The following is a 9,092-nucleotide window of genomic DNA, read 5'->3' as shown; positions in this document are numbered from 1 at the left end:
TTTCTCTAACAGTCAATAGCCTGGAAATGTGCATGGCAGAAAATTATGTTTTATTGGTCTAATCTGAAAGTTGGTTAAGTCCCAAGAATCAGCAGATACAGTTACTGTTCACTTTGCACTGAAAAAACAAGGACAAAATGTGTATGTGCATCTGCTGACAAAATCAACACTGTACTGTGCAATGCTATGATTATGTGATGTGGGGTATGTCTTATTTATTTACATATTCAGTATGAAATGATGTATTTTTCTGTTTTTCCACTGATCAAGAATGGGTATGTTGTTTCGAAATTCCAACTGCAACGCATGTGTGTCTCTTTTGTGTCACTCGCTGTTGGTGTTTTTCTCCTGAAATGATCCAGCTGGCTCTTGATGCGTGCATGGGCTCAATCTGATTTAGTCTTCTGTTGTGCTGTGTACAACGCTCCGCATGGATCAGTGGTGGTCTTATTAAAAAAGATATCCGAACTGTGACTAGTAAAGATTACCTTTCTGTCTCATATCTGTAATGTCAGTACTGAATATATAACATAGATGGGTTGTTTTTTGGAGAAATGCAATATTGCTTAAATTATGGCGATTTTAAATTATGGCTATATGTACCATCAAATGTAGCAGCTATTTCAATGCACATGAAGTGCATCATGAAAAGAGACTATATATTATTTATGAGGATAAATGAAACAAGCCAAGGTGGCATAGAGAGAGAGAGAGAGAGAGAGAGAGAGAGGTATTGTTTCTGGAGTTTCCCTTCCCCTGGCTGTCAGGGATACATGCGCATGCAGTAACAATAAGCAGTTGCAGTGCATCATGGGAAAGTGAGCATTATGCAGTGGAAAGGTGGCTGGGAGACCTATGAAAAAGACAGAAAAGTGAATACAAAATGGGGCTGAACTCCTGGCCGTCCCTCAGAGCTGAACAGCTGGTGTCAATCCTATCTGTGCTACCAAAGCCAGACTCTTATGTAACACACACACACACACACACACACACACACAAGAGACAGCTGCAGCTGTAGCACAGGGAAGGAAGTGATCCAGGCATCAAAAAGCACAAGGCCTCAGTTCTTGTGATAGCAGCTGAACCCAGTCGCACCCCTTCCCCTCTATAGTTGGCCGGTTGCCAGCGTAAACCTGACTGTTAAGTGCTCACTAAATGAAGCCCCATCCACCAGCTCTGCCAGGGATGCGCAGGGCGTGCAAAGCACTAATGATGGCTTCTCGGCCTGGGCCCCTCCTTCCCTGCAGTTTAATTAAACGCAAACCCCCCACGACAGTTTCATTACTCACAAGGAGGTAGGCATAGAAGAAAGGTATGGAAATCAGAGGAGGAGGCTCTGGACTCCTGGACTCCAAACTCTGAATACAGAATACAGGAGCCCTGTACACAGAAACAGGTTTATTTGGGCCTGTGTGAGGCATATCCAGTAATGCCCTCTATTCTAACTCCAGTGTTTCACCCTACGCCCCATCACAGTCATAATGACCTTCTGCGGTCTGTCGAACACCTCATTCTACCCATCCCTCCTGTAGCAGTTCCCCAGTGCAGTCTTGTGCAGCTAGGAGAGATAAGATGCAGTCGCCAGTGTTTACTCCCCCTGCCCCGAGACCTGTACAGACCTGGACCCGATTCTCCCTACGAGCACAAAAGCAAAAGGTGTCTGCCCTGTACCTGTTCACGCTTACCAAAAATATAAACCTGAATGCAAGGTTCTCAAATAGAGAATTGCTTAGTTCCAGCATTTTAGACTGTTAACACTGCTGTCTTTCAAAACTACAGATACACAATGCACTGCAAAGGGTATTGTCGTCTTATGTTTAGGCTCAAAATCATATTTCTACTAAATAAGACAAAAATATTGCCAATGATGTGACTCATTTCATGACTCGCCAATTGGGTAAGAACATTTCAAGCAAACAATAGCTTTAAGCAAGCTAATATTTTCTAATTGAGAGAAGAAAAGTTGTAAAGACCTTTTTTTTCGCATTGTACATAATCGTATGTTGAAACTTCCAGCCCGAAGGCTTTGTGTGACGGAAATATTGCTCTTTCCAACCAAAATATCCTGAAAATCTTCTATTCTTCCAGCACATTCTTCAACCGCAGCGCTGACCTTTTCTTCGGCATTGTGTCTGGCTGTCTCTTGACATCGTGAAAAGGGCTTAGAGGGGGATTGTTTTCTCCCTTATAAGGGCTTTTTAGTTATTTCCTGCTCCCGCCAGCATTTATATTCTCTCATCTCAGCGCTCAGTTTCAGTCTGATGAGAGCATTTGTTTACGATAATGGGTCTTGCTGCACTCTCACAAAGCTAAATGTTGCACTGCCTGTAAAACACAGCATGGCCCGTATGTCTCCAATGCCAGTACTGGCAGTATTTAAAGTTTTGTTAAGTGTCGGTAAGGCATTGAGCCTCTTTAAAAGACTGTTTTCTGAGTCTAAGTGAATTTCATCTCGGGCATTCTGTCACCAGTACAAAATGAATGTTTACTGGTCTGAGGTCAGGTGGTGAGAATGCAGGAAAAAGCACTCTTAAACAGACAGGGGTATGCAGTAATGTGTTCAGAAAGAAGCACCATTTCGTGGGAGGACAAACTGACACAAGAATACCTGCAAGCTACAGTGAGCCAAATCTGTTGGAAAAAGCAACAGAGATCCCATAACTTATTCCAGAACCACCAGGTTAATATAAAAAAAACATGAAAAATTCATGGAAAAAGCCTACGACTACAGAAATGCGCCTGTGTCTATACAGCAGTGCAAAAGATATGATATGTGATAACTTATGTTTTTATCACATGACACAATATGTTTATTATTCTGACATATCATTTTCAAAAGAAAGCTGGCTTGTTTTGGAACAGAAATGTGATTACTATGAAACCATTGTTCTAAGTTCAGTTAGGTTTGGTAGGTTGCCATGGGAACATTTGTAGTGTCATGTTTGCCAACATGAAATCTCCCAGGTTTTGGATGCTACTGCAAGAATGCTCTATAAATTGTAGAGAAGAGTCACAATACATGTGGATGATTTCAGTACTTGCACTCTGAAGGGAGGCTTCTTCACTGGTTTAATTATGTACAACACGCCTACCTCACACTGTGTCTGTGCGATTCTGGAGACATCTCATGACAACAATTAAGGTCACGCTTGTTACCTCACACTCTGGGGGGAAGCTCAAATAATGTGCCCCAAATTGTATGCCAGAGGATGTATCTGTGAACCGTTTGTTCCCTCAGCTTGCTTTTCAAACTTTTCCCTATTATCAACATTAAGTCACTCTATGAATATCAAGATTTTATTCCATATTATCTTCTTCTAGATTTGCACTGACCATTGGCAGTTTGCTAGAATTTTATCAAGAGATGGTTTACTACTGGCTGGACAGCAGCTGGGATACACTTGGCTGGCCATGATGAGAGAAGAATAGACTGTTATAACAGTAGGCAAGACAATTTTACACTGAAAAAATGTGGTTCAAGAATTAAAATCAAGTATAAAATGTTAGCTTGTTTTAAATTACTGTTAGCTTCACAAGTGAGATGTTCTTACTACATTGGCAAATATTTAAATGAGTCAAACATTCTCACCTCACCTGCAATATTTTATATATTTTTTATTTAGCACAAGTATATAGAAAACATATTTTAAATCTAAATGTACAGTAAGACTAAAATACTTTTTTTGTTTTTTTGGTTTGGTTTTTGCGGTTCTGGATCTACTTTTTCATGTAATTCCTTAAAGGCCTGTAAGAGGTACAGTATGTTCAGTGCTCACACAGAGGCCAAAAACACAAATTAGCAGATGAAAACCATATTACCTCCCATGGGCTTCTGCCTTAAGGCTCAAGGATAATTAATTAATCATAAAAAAATCAATAAATCCTTAAATCAAGTCATTTAGCCTTCAAGCTAGTCTCAGAGAATTATACCATATCAGAGAGGTTTAAACTGAAAATGACATTCAGAATTTCAGGAATTTGTTATACGAAACAAAAAACCCCAAAACAATGAATTGCTGTTAACCATATTTTCCAGTGTGTTGACATGCGTGCGCACACACACAGCAAATACAAACAAAACATGCATGGAATATAAAAGGAATACAGAGCGCTGTTTTGATTTTCCTGTCCATGTGACAATGCTGTAGAACACATGCTTCTATATGGTTTATGAGTAGCTAGGCAAGAATATGCATAGCTACTGCCTTCATAGCTTCTGTCTGCAACCTGGGGGCAGGTAGGCCCCAGTCTCTATGTAGATTCAAGTGTATATGCTTGTCACAAATCATTATGCCCGGGCACCTGCCCTGGATTAATCAATCAGCCTCCACACAGACACATTATCAGGTAGACTTACCTGTGTGCAGTCACAGGTATACATTACATTATTGGCATTTGGCAGACGCTCTTATCCAGAGCGACGTACAACAAAGTGCATACCCATAACCAGGGCTAAGTGCGCTGAAAGACCCTAGAGGGAAGTACAATTTCAATCGCTACCCGTACAACAAAGATAAGGACCAGGGCCAAACTTAACTATCCAAATACTGCTTACCTAGCCAACTAAAAATACCGAAACACTACGTAAATCACAAAGACAACAATTAAGATTCACAGGGAGGTAGGGAGGGATGGGGAAAGGTGCTGCTTGAAGAGGTGCGTCTTCAGTTTGCGTTTGAAGGTGGGGAGAGATTCTACAGTTCTGACCTCAACGGGGAGTTCGTTCCACCACCGTGGAGCCAGAACAGACAGTAGTCGTGAGCGTGAGGTGGAGGTTCGGAGAGGGGGAGGTGCCAATCGGCCTGTGGAGGCTGAACGAAGAGGTCTGGCAGGGGTGTAGGGTCTGATGATTTTTTGTAGGTAAGCTGGGGAAGACCCCTTAACTGCTTGGAAGGCTAGCACCAATGTTTTGAATTTGATGTGAGCCATGACAGGCAGCCAGTGGAGGGAAGTAAGCAGGGGGGTGACGTGTGAGTATTTGGGAAGGTTGAAGACCAGACAAGCTGCTGCATTCTGGATAAGTTGGAGGGGTCTGATGGCGGACGCTGGGAGGCCAGCCAAGAGGGAATTGCAGTAGTCCAGGCGGGACAGAACCATCGCTTGGACCAGGAGCTAGGTCGAGTAGGGGGTGAGAAAGGGGCGGATTCTCCGTATGTTGTATAGGAAGAACCTGCATGACCGGGTCACCGCCGCAATGTTCTCGGAAAGGGACAGCCTGCTGTCTATCACCACGCCGAGGTTCCTTGCACTGGGTGATGGCGTGAGTGTGGTATCCCCGAGGGAAATGGAGAGATCCAGGTGGGGAGAGGTATTAGCAGGGATGAATATCATTTCAGTCTTGCCTGGGTTGAGCTTTAGATAGTGGTTTTCCATCCAGCTCTGGATGTCACTCAGGCAAGCAGGGATACGGGCAGAAACCTGTGTATCAGATGGTGGGAACGAGATGAAGAGTTGGGTATCATCCGCATAGCAGTGGTAGGATAGCCCATGTGCAGTGATCACAGGGCCAAGGGAACAAGTGTAAAGAGAAAAAAGAAGCGGGCCTAGGACTGAGCCCTGGGGAACTCCTGTGGCAAGGGGCCGAGGTGTCGATGCCGTACCAGCCCAGGCAACCTGGAAGGAGCGACCAAAGAGGTAGGACTCAATCCAGTCCAGGGCTGTGCCACAGATGCCCGTTGCTGACAGGACGGACAGGAGGATGGAGTGATCCACAGTGTCGGAGGCAGCAGAGATATCTAGAAGAATGAGGACAGAGGAGAGGGAGGCTGCTCGTGCAGCATGGAGCGACTCACTGACAGAGAGGAGCGCGGTCTCTGTCGAGTGGCCCGATCTGAAGCCAGACTGATGGGGGTCTAGCAGGTTGTTGTTAGAAAAGAAAGAAGAAAGTTGAGTAGAAGCAGCTCGTTCTATGGTTTTAGAAAGAAAAGGAAGAAAAGATACCGGGCGGTAGTTCAGGATGATGGAGGGATCCAGGGTAGGCTTTTAGCAATGGAGTGATGTGGGCCCTCTTGAAGGATGCTGGAAAACAGCCGGAAGACAGGGAGGAGTTGACAAGGGAGGTGACAAATGGGAGAATGTCTAGTGTGATAGTCTGGAGAAGAGAAGAGGGGATAGGGTCAAGGGCACAGGTTGTAGGGCGGTGGGAGAGCAGGAGTTGAGAAACATCAGAGTCTGTAAGGGGGGACAAAGTAGAAAAGGAAGGGATGGGCCTAGAGGGGGGGAAGGGCACAGTAAGGGGGGCGGTGGTTGTAAAGGATCTGCGGATGACTGTGACCTTCTCATCGAAAAAGTCAGCAAAGTCATCAGCAGCAAAGTAGGACTGAGGTGGAGGAGGCGGTGCGTTGAGGAGAGAGGAGAAAATGGAAAACAGTTTCCGGGGGTTAGAAGCGGAGTTCTGAATTTGTGTCTGATAGAATTTTGCTTTGGCGGCAGTCAGAGCAGAAGAGAATGCCGCCAGGAGAGACTGGTAAATTGTGAGGTCTGAAGGGTCTCTGGATTTTCCCCATGTCCTCTCCGCTGCGCGGAGGCTGGCCCTGGAGGTACGGAGGGTGTCAGATATCCAAGGACTGGGAGGGGAAGTGCGAGGTGGCTTTGAGACAGGGGGACAGAGAGAGTCAAAGGCGGAGGAGAGAGATGAAAGGAGGGAGGCAGAAGCAGAGTCAGTGGGGAGTTTGAAGAAGGATTCGAGAGGGGGGAGTGAGGCGGTGACAGTGTTGGCAAAGGAAGAGGGTGAGAGGGAGTGGAGGTTACGGCGGGCTGACGAAGTGTGGGTGGGAGGAGGGGGAGGAGGATGGGGAGGAAGAGGGAGGGAGAATGAGATGAAGTGGTGATCAGATGTATGCAGACATGCACACAGGCACGGCTTCTGACACCAGCCGTAGCCTGAGCCATCCTAAATACGAAGGGGTGACAGAGGCCTTGTGAGAAAGACTCAACCTTAAATGTGTCATCTCAGTGATGATGCTTATAAGGTGTAGGTAACCGTGGAGACAACCAGGGCTGGGTTCACATGAAGTACAATTAACAGACCATCCCTCCTTCGGTCTCATACCTGTTATAGTAAACTGAGTACTGCAATGCTGTTTCTAAACTTACCGGCGCCCTCCATTTTGAATACAGCATCTGTGCCACCAAAGAAGGGGGACATTGGCACCAAGGTCACTGTCAAAGACTTGAACCTTCCCGGGGTGTAAAAGAGAAAAAGAACAAGAGCAAAATCTGTCAGTAGGCCAACTGAAATAACTGTAGCTCAGTTGGAGACATTATCAAATGGGTCTGTAGCCTTCTATGTGACACATAATGATATGTATTTGATCATTTGCCCATAACCTTGACATAGCAGGCATTGCATTTTGCCATGTTAGCTTTCATCTGAACTTACGAAATTGTGCTTGTAAAGTCTATGTCTAAGGCTCCCTCCACAAATTCCCCTGCACAGTTATAAAAAGGAAGCAGTCCTCCAGTAGGGTGACATTTCTGTTTTACGATTGAAAATGTTGGATAGCACATGCAGTCAGTAGATTTGTCCATAGTTTGTTTTCTTTCATTTTGGGTATCACAACAAAGTGATGGGTGGCCCAGGCAGACTAAAGGCCCTTCACTGCTGAAGGGGTCAGAGTGTTGTGGACTGCAGATTGAACACAACACTCACACACACACAGACACACACACACACACACATTCCAGGGCTGGCAAACTCCACGGCTCTTGAGCGGATTGATACATTATTAAGTGCAACCAGCTTAACTGCAATCCAATTAACATGACATGTTCTACTGGTTTAGTGTATGTTGTCAGTCAAAACATAATAATAAAAAACATGTCTGTCTGAAAACAAGAGACTGTCTACAGAAGAGTCACTCTTAAGACTACAAGCAGAACAGAACACTGAATTCCAAGACACTGGTGTTGTGTAGTGGAATTTTGGTGAAATCCATTGGATTAAAACAAATTGAATGATGTTCAAGGCATCAGGAAAACAGCATGACAGAATTGCCCTTGTTTGGGAAAGAGGGGCATATTTATAACAATATGTACAGTATTTCATCAATTTTAACTAACATGTATGCTTTAGTTCACTAAACAACCAGTAAAATACTTGCAAAAATTACAATCCCTGCCTTCTGGTCCTCTTGGTTGGCACCAGGCAAGTATTTGAATCGAAAACAATTATGTATTTGACTAAGGTCTGACTGGAAGACAAGACGGGCCTAAGCTCTGTATTTCTGCTACTCAATTAAGCCGAGGGAGCCACTGTAAAAATCTGATTGTGTGCATTGACCCACAAATAGCTGAAAGTGAAGATTATGGATATTATGCAATTCTATCACATACCAGAGCAGAACACATAAAGCTGAACAAGTACGGCATGGCAGCATTGCCAGCTAAACCAAAAAGGTTCTTATAATGCTCCTGGAATGGTTTTTTCAATGTTTAAACTTTGCCACTACATGGCAGCAGCATTTCGAGAATGTAATACAGTGCACAAATGTCTTTATTTCTGCTAGCATCGGAAAAAATAAAAAATAAGAACATGACAGCTGGAACACACTGCATGAGACCAGCAACCCAACTTAAAGGGCCCGCAGCACCAATTGTCGGGAACTTTCATAACCGCGATTTTCTTTTGTCAGACTCCCCCTGCCCCCCTTCCCCACTTAAAGTGGTTGCATTGTTTGATGAAATGCCGCGCTAATCCTCTAAACTGCAAACATCCATCTTCTGAGTTCTAGGTCAGCTGACAAGGTGAAAATGTGTCAGCTTGCACAATTAGCCTGCGAGTACGATTAGGCACGGCTCCCCACCGGCCCAAAGGTTTAAAGAGACAGGCGGGGATGCATCATGTTCTCCTTTTCCCCGATCATCTCCTCAATCCCCTCATAGTAGGAGCGCACAGTACATAACTGCGATCTCCCGGTGACATCACACTGTCGCCTACTTCTCCACAGAAAAACAATAAAACCAAGAGCAAGCGTGCATCTAATCGTTCAGAACACGGTACTGCTCCAGTTGAGCCGAAGGACATTTCTAATCTGTTTTACAGGCCAGGTTTAATAACCTAGGTGCGGAATTTCAGGCTTGAAACTAACGAT

The sequence above is a fragment of the Conger conger genome, chromosome 17 (assembly GCF_963514075.1).
Source record: "Conger conger chromosome 17, fConCon1.1, whole genome shotgun sequence".
NCBI classification, from domain to species: Eukaryota; Metazoa; Chordata; class Actinopteri; order Anguilliformes; family Congridae; genus Conger; species Conger conger.
This window is presented reverse-complemented; position numbering follows the sequence as displayed.